The sequence below is a fragment of the Plecotus auritus genome (genome assembly GCF_963455305.1).
Source record: "Plecotus auritus genome assembly, chromosome: 1".
Taxonomy (NCBI): domain Eukaryota; kingdom Metazoa; phylum Chordata; class Mammalia; order Chiroptera; family Vespertilionidae; genus Plecotus; species Plecotus auritus.
In genome coordinates this window covers 1,483,779-1,498,247 of record NC_137770.1, presented here as the reverse complement: position 1 = coordinate 1,498,247, position 14,469 = coordinate 1,483,779, and positions in this window count along the sequence as shown.

The window sequence follows — 14,469 nt, the reverse complement described above, 5'->3', positions numbered from 1 at the left end:
CCTCCCTCTCTAAATAACACAAAAGTTATATTATTTTTTAAAATATCTGTATCTATATTTATCCCTATCTATATCATGTATATCTATATCTATATCTATATCTATATCTATATCTATATCTATATCTATATCTATATCTATATCTATATCTATAATCTATATCCATGGGAGCAGAGGCACATTGATGTTATTCCTAAGGAGTCACTGATTGTGCCCACATCCTACTTCCTGACCACCTCCTGCAGCACAGCCCCTGGTGTGAAAGAAGAGGCCCCTGGGCATGGTGACCAGGACCCCAAGGAGGGCCTGGTTCTCTGAGGGCACAGTCAGCTCCTCCTTCCAGGAGAAGCCCCAGAGACCGGGACCTCCCTCACCTCTTGCCCTTTGTATGTGCAGACACCTCCCATATGCAAATGCCCACACGGCCACCAGACACACACACACATTTGGCGTCCACTTAAATGCAGGGCCTCCTCACCCTGGAGAATACTTTCTGGGGGACGAGGACCTCACCTGCAAGACATGACTCCCCTGTGGCTCTTCCTCTTCCTGCTGTCAGCTCCCAGATGTGAGTGACTCAGGGGCTCAGACGTGAGGAGATGGGGATCCTGCATCTGAGCCCAGGACTCACTGTGTTCTCTGTCCCAGGTGTCCTGTCCCAGGTGCAGCTGCAGGAGTCGGGCCCAGGACTGGTGAAGCCCTCGCAGACCCTCTCGATCACCTGCACTGTGTCTGGTTACTCCATCACCAGTGGTTACCACTGGAGCTGGATCCGCCAGCCCCCAGGGAAGGGGCTGGAGTAGATGGGGTACATCAGGAATGATGGATATACTAACTACAGCCCCTCCCTCAAGAGCCGAACCACCATCTCCAGAGACACGTCCAAGAACCAGTTCTCCCTGCAGCTGAGCTCCGTGAACACCGAGGACACAGCCGTGTATTACTGTGCAAGACACAGTGAGGGGAAGTCAGTGTGAGACCAGACACTAACCTCCCTGAGCAGGGTGCATGGCTGGGCTGCAGGGAGTGTCCAGGACACCAGGGGGCACCCAGGACCAGCTCAGGGCCCTGACCAGGAGCAGGTGGAGAGTTAAAGAAAGATACTATTTGCTGCTCCATCTTAAATTCCTTTTGCTCTGAGGCTCAGCCACAGAGCTCACAGGAAGCTCTGTTCTCGGTCTAGTTTTAGGGATTGTGTTTGTGAACAAAAAGGGGGCTCTGTCCTAAATCTGACAAAACTCAGTGACTGACAGGACCCTCACAGGAGGCTCTGATCACACATTCCTACAATGGCATTGATAGGGGTGGGCTCCCCCCAGGGCTATGACTTCTTTACTAAAAGGTTCCTCTTTGCCTGAAGCACCCCGTCCATGGTTCCTGTGCATCTGGGTTAACACACCTGTGACATCAGCATGACCACCCTCAGGAAAGCACCTCTTGGCCATCTGTGTGTCCACTTTGGAGACTTACCCATTTAGGCCCTTTGCCCACTTTTTAATCATATTGTTGTCTTCCTTTTGTGAAGTTGTATGCGTTCCCTCTATGACACAGGAATTGTTAGGGGTGAAAAGGACAGCTTTAGGAACTTTTAGGAATTTTAGAATTTAAGGGGACCGGGAAGAAGCACAGGGCTGCAGAGCAGCAGGAGGTGCATTTCCATAGAATGGGGAGCTGGGAACAGCCAGGTCTATATTTACAAAATGAAGGGAAGGAAGCCCCTCATCCAGAGGAGAAGGAAGCCCAAAGGGAATAGGAAGTCAATAAGGAAGGAGGAGGAGACTCTCACGTTGTAAGGCCTTGAAGACCCCCGGTGGGTCCTTTGGCAGAGCGACGACCCCAAATCAAACGCCGAACTCGAGTCTCGATGCAAAAGCAAGAGGTTTCTTTATTCAAGCGCGGCGCAGGGACTCACAGGCAACAATTCTCACAAGAGACTGCTGACTGGAGGAGCCCTGAACCAGGGTTGGTTACAGGCTTTTAAAGACAAAAAACCACACGCAGGTGGGGGGCAAGATAGAATGTTGACTTATTCTCACGGGAATGGTATGTTTTATCTCAACAGAAAACTTTGTGAGAACTGGAATTTTAACAGAAACCAGAAGCTAGGACGTTTACTGATAAGCGCTGAGGGGGAGGTCAGCATGCTCTTCTCTGGGAACAGAGCTGTGCCTGCTTTATTTTAACTATTCCTGCGCCTGCTCTGAGAGTGCATTCTTTCAACGTGTCCCCTGTGACTTTAGACCTTTGAGCTCAGGAGTTACCATAGTAACCAGTCTAAGGGAATAGTGACCAATCAGAGGGGATATCAAGGCACAAAGATCTGTAGCCTTTATACACCGTGGAAAAGGGACTCAGTGGGACCCTTTCCCCTCCCACGTGGGAGTCAGTACTTGTTCTTTAATAAATTTCCACCTTTGCTACCCCACCTTCCATCCCTGGATTCATTCTTCGACTCAGAGGGACAAAGAACCCGGGCACCATCCTGCCCAGAGGAACACCCCATGTTCCAGTCCAAATATCCCACTTCCTGTACATTTTGGAGATTAACCCCTTATCGGGCGTACCCATGCTGCTGCGAATGGTCAGAGTTCTTTCTTTTTCACGGCTGCATAGTGTTCCATGGTGTAGAAATTCCACGGTTTTTTATCCAACCGACTGCTGACGGGCACTTAGGCTGTTTCCAAACCTTAGTTATTGTAAACTGCACTGCTATGAACAGAGGGATGCATGCATTCTGTGTGATGAGTGTTTGGGTTTCTTAGGATGTATTCCTGGAAGAGGGATCACTGGGTCAAATAGGAGTTCCACTTTTAATTTTTAGATGGAACTCCGTATTTTTACCATAATGGCTGCCCCAGTCTGCATTGCTAATGGACCAACTAAACTGATGAACAAAAGTAGACCCAGAGCCGTAGAAGCATGAACAGACCATGGAACCTCAGAGGGAAGGCAGGGGAGGGGGTGGGAAGAGATAAGCCCGTAGACTTGTCTGCGTATATGCCTCACCCGGGGACACAGACTGTCCGAGAGAGGAGGGTGTTACCCGAGGCGTCCCTTCGGATAAACTTAATGGGAAGGGGCTGGGACATTTCAGGTAGTTGCTAGTGAAGAGACTGCTCCAGGCCAGCAGGGCCGAGGGTAGGCACCATCATCTGACCTTATCTTAGCACAATTAAGACCCCGGGGAATTAGCCACACAAATCCATGCAGCTGCAGATCACACCGCACTGCCTTCCTTCCCCAGATTCCTGGAGCCGGGGTACAGGCCTCACGGGACCCCAGATGTGGCTCTCCTCGAGCGGCAGCAGCAGCGGCGGGGTGTCTGTCTGGCAGGTCTGGTCAGGAAGGGGGTTTCGGTTTTGGGGGCGTCGCTGTCAGAGGTCCTTGTGCCCCGCCATGGTATTGCGCCCATAGATCCCAGGATCAGCCCTTCCTCTGCCTTCCTGTGGGGAGCGGAGCGGACTGCACCCAGACTGGGGCCATCAGCGAAGGCAAGCTTCCAGCCATCCCGCACCAGCAGGGCGCAGGGACCCATGCGATCAGTGGTGGCAGCGCGTCCAGCGATCAAGCAATGACCGCAGAGGTCTCTTGGGGGACCCGTTTGTATAGCCTGTTCGCACCCACAGCGGTCCAGGTGTTTATCTTACAACCACGTCAGGGCGGAGAGGGTTCATCAGCAAGTACGCAGGTGAACATGGGCCTTCACAGCAAGTCACTCTCAGTCGGTAATCGAAGGCCAAATCCTTATCTATGGGACACACACGCTCAGGGTGGGGGTGGGGGTGTCCTTCATACCACGCTTTCAGTTTCAGGAAAATTAACTCAAACATTTTAAAACATTTTAAACCTTTTTAGACATTTTTAAACATTTTAGACATTTCTATATGTTACTACAACACAGACACTGGGGTGGTGAGAACATAGATGGGGGACAGGAGCGAGCAGGAAGGGGTTCATGGGGGGAAAGGAAGGCCTACGTAATACTTTTAACCATAAAGATTTTTAAAGAGAGAGAGAGAGAGAGAGAGAGAGCACCTCCTGTTCACTCTCCTGTCACCCAGTCCCGCCTTGCTCTCTCCCACCTCCATGTCACTCCTCACCTTCCCTCCTTCACTGCAAATGCACAAACGCAGCTGCAAACGGTTATTCTCCGGAGCATTGGAGGTCTTGTTCCCCAACAGTTGTCGTCAGTTTGGCTGAAATAAAATCTTATAAACATGCTCTCCATGTTTGGACATTTCTTACACCAACGTGTTGTCTTTTCTTCGTTTACCACACACGTTCACACACGTTCCTCCCGTGTGCAGAGGGAGGTGCACACAATCATAAAACCTGCTGCCTCCACACGATGGTGGTGGTGACTCTAAAGAGTTCGCGCCCGTTGGTGTGGGGATGATGCTCCAACCACTGAGCCCGCCATCCAGCTCCATGTGTAAATGATGGAAACTCTCCCCTGTGAGAGGCTGGGAACAGGGCTTGTGCACACGACCAGCAGGGAAGTTGAGGGAAATGTGTGCTTTCGGGAGGCAGCTGTGTGCTTGTGAGAGTGGCAGCAGGTTAGAGACGGAGGCTGCGGACACAGCGTCCACCCCAGCCTCTCCTGCCTCCTCACAGGCACATGTTAGAGTTTCGTGGACGATCTGATTGGGGAAAATAACAAGGAGAATCTTTCAGCTTCAAAATAAAACCGTCATTCAATGTAAGTTCTTACTCCCAAACCCCAGAAAGCAACATGGCCCACGGCGGGTGAAGGGGAGCGAGAGGAAGCCCCATTCCACACGCCTCTGGGGCAGCACCCCTGGGTCCTCATCAAAACCCTGAGGAAGGAGGACTCTCAGTCCTGGAAGCTGCCCCAAAAGGAATGGGGTCAGGGTGACGGGTCTCAGGAAAGGAGGGAGGGAGGTCGGGTCAGGACGGGACCCCCTGTGGTCAGCATCCTTGAGAACTTTCCCATCTGGGGTCGCCCCTAGGATAACAAGGTCAGGCATGCAGCCCAGGGTCACAGCTGCACCTTATATGCAGACTCCATGCAAATGGGGCTCTCCTCCTGCTCATAAAAGGGGGCCCTTGCCCGGCATGTTGGGGAGACACCCAGAACCCAAGTGCCTGAGACAGGACCCAGCGGCTCCACCATGGACTTGGTGCCAAGCTGCGTTTTCCTCCTGATCATTTCTCAAGGTCATTCTCAGGAGTGGGGAGCGCTGAGACCTGTGCCTGTGCCTGTGTGTGCTTCCATGTGATTCTAAGTCCCCCTGTGTCTCTGTGTTTGCAGGTGTCCAGTGTGAGGTGCAGCTGGTGGAGTCTGGGGGAGGCCTGGTGCAGCCTGGGGGGTCTCTGAGACTCTCCTGTGCAGCCTCTGGATTCACCTTCAGGGACTATAGCATGAACTGGGTCCTACAAGCTCCAGGGAAGGGGCTGGAGTGGGTGGCCTACACTAGTTATGGTGATGGTAATCCCATATACTACGCCAACTCTGTGAAGGGCCGCTTCACCATCTCCAGAGACAACTCCAAGAACTTGCTGTACCTTAAAATGAGCAGCCTGAGAACGGAGGACACGGCCGTGTATTACTGTGCGAGAGACACAGTGAGGGGAAGTCAGTGTGAGCCCAGACACTAACCTCCCTGAGGATGCAGCTGGGCTGGGAGCAGGGAGCATCCAGGACATCAGGGGGCGCTCAGGACCAGCAAACCTAGGTCCCAGGTCAGAAGCTGTCCCTGGAGGGGTTGTGGGTGCTTCCTATTAGGGTCAAGGCTTTCTTCCCTCCTAGTGTCCCCAGGGCAGGTCCTGCTTCCTTCTCTGTGTCTTTAATTAGATTCTCTGCAGGAAAAGAGCAGGAAGTGACTGTTTCAGATCTGGTCGACGTCTCCTCAGGGCCCTTTCTGTCAGTATGTCCCTGATGGTCGCTCTCTGAGTTGACAAAAAAAATTGTAGGGAATCCTGTCCCTCACTGAGAGCGACGTTTCCCTCCCTCCATGCAGTGCTGAGTGGGAAACACAGAGTCCAGGCCCCAAACTTCATCTGAGGGTGATCAGCCCCTCGCTCTGCCCCAGGAGGAGCCCTTTGGGGGCAGTTAGCCGCTTGCCTCTCACTGACATGGCTGCACATGGAGGTGTAGGGTCGGACCCCTGTGGGCGCTGCCTCTCTGTGAGCCTGGAAGCGCCCACCTCTCCGTGTGCCCCAGATGGAGGCAGGAAGGCCTGCTGGGCCCTGTTCCCCGTGGGTCTCAGAACCTGGTCCCAGGGGACGTGTCCCAACACTTGTCCCGCTTCCCTGGTGAAACCACCTGCATCCTGAGAACCTGCTGAAGGGAGACCTGGTCCCACCACCTCTGCTGTGCCTCCAGCTCCGCAGACTCCACCCCATCATCCCCCTCTGTCCTCTGCTGCCCACACTCCCACCCCATGGGGCCTGCACAGGACATCCCGACTGGCTGTGCTCTGCCCTCTCCTTCCCGCCCTGGTAGGTTTTGCCTCAAATGCAGCCCCACGTCACCCCCTCATGCCCATCTCCTGTGCCAGGCCCTCCCAGAGACGCCAGGGCCAGGGCCACTCAGCCGCCCTGCTGAGCCCATGGGCAGTGCCCACGTGTGAAGTCAGACCATGGGGGCCCCTCCTGTGTCAGGTGGAGACACAGCTGAGCACTGAGCTCAGAGCACCTCCAACAGCTCACACCTGAGCTGAGGGACCTCCAGGGGCCCGTGAGCTGCAGAGCATCCTGGTAGACAAGTCTGTGGCCACTGGGGTCAGAGGGCAGTCAGGGAAGGGCTGGGGCCTGCTCACCTATGATGTTGCCAATGTCTCCTGACCAGAGCACAGGTGCACAGGGAGCTCTATGAATCCTAAAAGTGCAGGGACAGCCCGGCCAGTATTGCTCAGTGGTTGAGCGGTGACCTATGAACCAGGAGGTCATGGTTATCCCCGGTCAGGGCACATGCCCAGGTTACCAACAACATCTCCAGTGTGGGTGTGCAGGAGGCAGTCAAACAATGATTCTCTCTCATCATTAATGTTTCTATGTCTCTCTCCTCTCCCTTCCTCTCTAATATCAATTAAGAAATATTTAAACAAATCCTATATAATAAAGAGCTAATAGCAAATGGTCATCATGCCCTCATGCCATCACATGGTAATGGCTCAGACATTCAACACTGGGGAGGAGGAATGGGACCAGCCAGGCACAAATGAGCTCCTGAGGGAGGAATGGGGACCAGCCAGGCTGTGGCCTGGGAGAGGGACAAGCCACATGCCCCATGGTCCAGTCACCTGCGGCTGCGGCCAGGGTAAAGCCGCCGGTGCACGGTCCCCTGTGGCTACAGCCTGCCCGGGCAAAGCAAGACCAGGTCCTGGTGCCTGCAGCCAACCAGAGGGAGAAAAGCTGAGGTCCCGGGTGCCTGCGACCAGTCAGAGGAGGGAATATTGGGTCCGAGGTGCAGGGCAAGGCAGAGGCGGTTAGGGGCGGTCAGGCCAGTAGATGAGCAGTTAGGGGCTATGAGGCAGGCAGGCAGAGGTCATTAGGGGCAAGCAGACAGGCAGAGGTGGTTAGGGATGATCAGGAGGCAGGCAGGCGAGCCGGTAGGAGCCAGCGATCCCAGATTGCGAGAGGTAGTCAGACATTCCCCGAAGGGTCATGGATTGGAGAGGGAAAAGGCCGGGCTGAGCGACCTCCCCACCTTGCATGAATTTCATGCACTGGACCTCTAGTAAATACATAAATGAAAATGTTGCAGGTTTGATTCACACTATGGGCATGTATGGAAGGCAAGTGATCACTATGTCTCTCTCAAATCAATGTTTCTCTCTGTCCTTCCCTTTCTCCTTTGCTTTCCCTCTAAAAATCAATGAACATATCCTCAGGTGAGTATAAAGAAAATAGTAACTATATCTACACATATGTGTACATCCACAAATACATCTACATCTGTATATCTATATCTGTCTCTACATCTATATCTATATCTAGAGCTATATCTACATCTCTGTCTATATCTAGAGCTATATCTATATCTATATCTGTATCTATATCTGTATCTATATCTATATCTATATAAATATATCCATATCCATGGGAACATTGATTTGATCCCTAAGGAGTCACTGATTGTGCCCACATCCTACTTCCTGACCACCTCCTGCAGCATAGCCCCTGGTGTGGAAGAAGTGTCCCTGGGCATGGTGACCAGGACCCCAAGGAGGGCCTGGTTCTCTGAGGGCACAGTCAGCACCTCCTTCCAGGAGAAGCCCCAGAAACCAGGACCTCCTTCACCTCTTGCCCTTTGTATGTGCAGACACCTCCCATATGCAAATGCCACAGGGTCACCAGACACACACAGTTGGCGGCCACTTAAATGCAGGGCCTCCTCACCCTGAAGAATACTTTCTGGGGGACGAGGACCTCACCTGCAAGACATGACTCCCCTGTGGCTCTTCCTCTTTTTGCTGTCAGCTCCCACATGTGAGTGACTCAGGGGCTCAGACGTTAGGAGATGGGGATCCTGCCTCTGAGCCCAGGACTCACTGTGTTCTCTCTGTCCCAGGTGTCCTGTCCCAGGTGCAGCTGCAGGAGTCGGGCCCAGGACTGGTGAATCCCTCGCAGACCCTCTCCCTCACCTGCACTGTCTCTGGTTACTCCATCACCAGTGGTTACTGCTGGGGCTGGATCCGCCAGCCCCCAGGGAAGGGGCTGGAGTGGATGGGGTACATATGCAGTGGTGGAGACACTTACTACAGCCCCTCCCTCAAGAGCCGAACCTCCATCTCCAGAGACACGTCCAAGAACCAGTTCTCCCTGCAGCTGAGCTCTGTGACCACCGAGGACACGGCCATGTATTACTGTGCAAGAGACACAGTGAGGGGAAGTCAGTGTGAGCCCAGACACTAACCTCCCTGCAGGGGGATCTGTGACCACCAGGGGACGCCCAGGGTCCCTGAACACAAGGACCATCCCAGCAGCAGGTGCAGTTGGAAGATTGGGCAGTTTCCTGTGTGGTTTCCTCCTCATGTCACAGTTTCCCTCAGGGAACCTCTGGTTCCTGATTCTGCACTTACCTCTGACGCCTCTGAGGGAGAAAGTCTGTTGTAAACAGAAACAACTTCCTCACATGGACAAACCGCAGAGTCTTTGCAAGCACTCCTGTGCCAAGTACCAGGTAATGATCAAATCTTCTGACCCAGATCACCTAGATCCAACGAGAGGCTTCTGACTCCACAGTGCAGCTCAGCCCCACACAGTTCAGGGCCAAGACAGCCAGCAGGATAGGAGCGTGGTCGACAGCGGGCGCTGTGAATGCCGCATCCATTAGCGGCTAGGGTTCAAGGTCTAGAGAGGGGGCTGACACATAAATGAATACACTAGACAAGAAATATAAATTTAGAAAGCCTGGGGGAGCCATCGGGAGACCTTACTCTATAGCGGAGAGGCTCCCTGAAACCCCGGACCCATCACCTTTTATTTACTTGTACACACATTTGCCCCTTAGAAGTGCACACAGGCATATCCATGGTAAAGTTTGGTAAACAGTAAAGGATTATCAGGTTAGGGGATGCCTTCAGCCATTCGGCCCAAAGCAGGGCAATATTATGCTGATTTTCAGCCCTTACTGTATATCCAAGTCCATTGGCTTTCCAGTGGACTTCTTGTATAATTATGCCAACTACTTGTTGGTCTTCGCCTCCAGCAGGACACCCATCATGTGACCCCCAAAACTAGAGAAGAAGGACCCCAGGTGTTCAAGGTCATTGACTTGTCATCATACTCACAGCACTGAGAGTAGCTGACACCAGGCAGAGGCAGCTGACCCCCAGCAGCTCTGTCCAGATGTCCAGTACGACCACCAATACCCACACCAAGGGGCATGGGATGTGTATTATGCACGTAGCTGAGCTCTCTGGGAGCACAGGAAAGGCCCTTCAGGAAGGCAGAGCTGCTTTGATGGAGCCAGGAAAGGAGACTCCCTCAGGCATTTTATTTGTTGAGAGGATGGTGGGAGGGGGATTCTGCTTCCAGGGGTTGTGTGGCTTCAACCTCTTAGTGACAAATGAAGAGGAGACCAATATTTCGGGTCAGATTCCCTTGGGAGCAGATGGAGAAGAGGCAGGAATGAGCCATACGTTGTCAGCAGTCGAATGTAAATAATATAATGTCTGGCTACCTATTGCCCTTAACAATGTTAATAAATGGCCAAATATGAAGTAAAGGGTCAGTACTGTGTGCAACAACCATGTCTACAGAAAATCGATGGAGAACTATTACACGTAAGACGATGTTGTTGATGAGGATGATCATGGTGGTGATGATGACGATGACCATGGACTGAGACAGGGGTCCTGATCCAACGGAATGAAGGCTCCTCATACAGACACACCGTCACCTTGGCTCCTGCAGTGAGGGGTGTCCAACTTTCCCTGTAGGTGTTGTGAGATTTCATAAATGGGACCCCAAAGAATGAGGCAGCTTGGGTGATTCAGGTGAGACCATGTGAATAATGACCCCACAGGTGTCTGAGTGCTAATCCTATTGGCCTGGGAAGGTGTCACCTTCTAGAACAGAGACACTGTGAGAATGTGCATGTAGGAAACAGGGGTCCCCTTCCCACCAGTGTGCAGTGACAGGTTCCTTATTTCCCTTGATCCCTGCCTGCATGACCTTTAACGCTTCTGCTTCAATCAACTCCTGCTCACCATTATTCAGGTATTTCCTACGATGATTCGAGCTGTCTCTATGATGCCTTGCACTTCCTTCTGGGCCTTCACTGGAGAAGACTTTAAACCCACATGTCCAGTAGCTCTTTGTCCATGAACATCAGGCACCTTTCTATCCTGTTACTCAAATCAAGTCCAGCTTCCTCCCCTCACCCAGGTCCATAGCCACGTCCAGATTTATGGGTAGTTTCCCAGCAGCGCTCCCCTCTGCTACCAGAACCTGCTCCAGTTCCTGTGGCTGCTGTAGCCAATGCACATGGACAGTGGAAGCCCAGCATTTTCTAGGGAGTTCTTTGTAAAATCACCCAAAACAGGTCCCATCAAAGAAAATAGTGATGAATTGACCATTAATAAAATAAACACATTTTCCCCACCAAATATTCCATCAAGTAAATTTAATGACAAGCTTAGCAAGAGAATACCTCTTAAATCCTGTGCCTGATGGGGAATGTGTGCATTGCACATTAAGGGTGTGGTATGTTGTGGGGAGAGCCCGGCACCCTCTGACCACAGTGAGCATCCTCAGGGACAGGGCAGAGGGAGGCTGGGATGAGGGGTTCCTGACAGGGTTGAAGTTCCCTTTCCTGTGAGAAAATGTACGCTAGGAATTCAACAACTCCCCTCCCTCTGAACCCCAACATCACTGATAACACTAGACTGAGAACTCAGGTCACTTAACAGGCTGCCATATCATTTAAAATATAAGAGATTATCAATGGTGCACATGCATAATCATTGCTTTTATGTATAATCTGTTCTCCAGGTTAAAACATGATTATCTCTTGAAGAGATTAGCTCAGGGTTTCTGCAATATGCAGTGGGCTTGCATAACGGAAGAGTTTTCACAGTGCATTTTCCTACGTAATTAGAGCTTAATATGCTAAGTGTCTGGTCGACCGGTCAGCTGTTTAATCAAGCAATGAAAGCATAATATGCTAATGATTTAATAGGGCGGCTCAACTTCTCACAATGACATGCAATGACCACCAGGTGGCAGACGCTCCAACAGGTAGGTTAGCTAGCTGCTGGGGTGCGACCAAAAAGGACTGAGCAAGATAATCCAGACATGCCCTGGAGCCCTCCTTCAGTACCTCCAGGCTTGCCAACCTCCCACGTCTCTCACCGGCTACGTCATGCACTGGTGGGTTTTCTCGGCCTGGCATGTGCCCTCTCATAATCTGTGACCCCTCAGGGATTTTCGAACTGTGGGTTTAGGCTCAATCCTGCAAGCCAGGTCAAGGGATCCCACTGGTGCACGGATCAGTGCACTGGGCCTTTAGAACCACAATAAAAAGGTTCCAACCTCAAGAATCAAGGGTCTCCCTTTTCCTTGTGCTTTGGTAGTAGTTACTCAGATCAAAGTGAATACTGACCACAGATCCTCTACTTATAAGGGAAAGGCGGCCCCACATGCAAATTTCCATTCAAGCTCCAGGGTACATCCTCCCCTGGGCTGGGCAGGCTCACAGCTCTCTTCTCACTCAGGGCTGAGGTCTCTGGAAGGCAGAGCTGTGGGCTAGAAGAAGATGAGACTGCTGGGTCTTCTCCTGTGCCTGCTGACAACCCCCCAAGGTGAGGGTCTCAGGGATCAGGCAGGGGTCATGGGACGGCTGTGACTGCAGTTGACTGAAAGGACTGATGCTCCTTGTCCCCAGGTGTCCTGTCCCAGGTCCAGCTGCAGGAGTCGGGCCCAGGACTGGTGAAGCCCTCACAGACGCTCTCTCTCACCTGCACTGTGTCTGGATTCTCTCTGACAAGCTATCCTGTAGACTGGATCCGCCAGGCTCCAGGAAAGGGGCTGGAGTGGGTCGGGGTTATAGGGAGTAGTGGAGGTACAGTCTATAACCCAACACTAAAATCCCGCCTCAGCATCACCAGGGACACGTCCAAGAGCCAAGTTTACTTAACGCTGAACAGCCTGAGAACCGAGGACACGGCTGTGTATTACTGTGCAAGACGCACAGTGAGGGGAAGTAAGTGTGAGCCCAGACACTAACCTCCCTGAGGAGACAGCAGGACGGGGCTGCAGGGGGCTCTCAGGACACCAGGGGGCGCTCAGGACCCACAGCACAGAGAGCAGCCCCAGGAGCAGGGGCAGAGGGAGGTGGGAGGGAAGGGCCTTCCTGTTGGGCACAGGGATTTCCTCTCAAGCTCTCAGCTGCCTCCAGGGAGGGCTCCTGCTCTTTCTCTGAGGCTCTAATTTCCTGCTTTCTCACTGCAGACCCCAGAGGAGGAGGTGACACTGCTGCTGGCAGATGACATGTGGGCAGTGATGGGGACTCTCCTCACAACATGATACTGTACATAGAAAACCCGAAACACTCAACCAGAAAACTACTGGATTTAAGAAACGAATTTGGTAATGTAGCAGGATAGGAAAATAACAGCCAAAAATCGATGGAACTTTTTACAACAACAACGAATTCTCAGAAAGGGGAACCAGACCAACAATCCCATTTACCATTGCATCAAAAAATTATGATACTTCAGAATAAATTTAGCCAAGCACGTAAATGACTTGTACTCAGAAAAACACAGGAGGTTGAATAAAGAGATAGAGGAAGATACAAACAAGTGGATAACAATACTGTGATCATGGATTGGTAAGATTAACATCATTAAAACGTCCATATTACCAAGCACTCTACAGATTCAATGTAATCCCTATTAAAATAGCAACAGCATATTTCACAGATCTACAAGAAATACTACAAAAATTTATATGGAACCAAAAGAAAACCCAAGTAGCCACAGCCATCTTGAGAATGAAAAACAACGGAGGAGGGATCACAATACCAGATATCAAATTATACTCCAAAGCCATAGTAATCAAAACAGCCTGGCACTGGCACTGGAACAGGCATATACATCCATGGAAGAGAACAGAGAACCCAGAAATCTCCCCAAGGCATTACACTCAATTAATATTTGACAAAGGAGGCAAGAGCATACAATGGAGTCAAAACAGTCCTTCAATAAATATTGTTGGGAAAATTGGGCAGATAAATGAGCAAGAAAATGAAACAATACACTAACATACACCATACACAGGAGTAAACTCAAAATGGTTAAAAACTTAAATGTAAGTAGGGAAACCATAAAAATCCTAGTAGAAGCCATAGGCAGCAATATCTCAGACATCTCTCATAGCAATGTGTTTGCAGATACATCTCCCAGGACAAAGGAAACAAAGGAGAAAATATACAAATGGGGATACATCAGAATAAAAAGTGTCTGCACATTAAAGAAACCATCCACAAAATGAAAAGGGGGCCCACAGTATGGGAGAACATATTTGGCAAGGACACATGTGATAAAGGGTTAATGTCCAACATGTATAAGAAACCCATACAACTTAACCAAAGGAAGACAAACAATCCAATTTAAAAATGGACAAAGGACCTAAATACACACTTCTCCAAAGGGAACATACAGATGGCCAAGAGACATAGAAAAATGCTCAGAGTCAGTGACCATCAGAGAGATGCAAATTAAAGGACAATGAGGTATCAGCTCACACCTGTCAGAATGGCGACCATCAACAAATCAACAAATGACAAGTGCTGGAGAGGGTGTGGAGCAAAGGGAACCCTCCTACTCTGCTGGTGGGAAGGCAGGCAGGTGCAGCCACTATGAACACAGGATGGAGTTTCCTCAAAAAATTAAAGATGGAACTGCCATTTCACCCAGTGATCCCACTTTTAGGAATATAAGCTAAGGGACTCCAAACACCAATCAGAAACAATGTATGCACCCCTATGTTCATAGC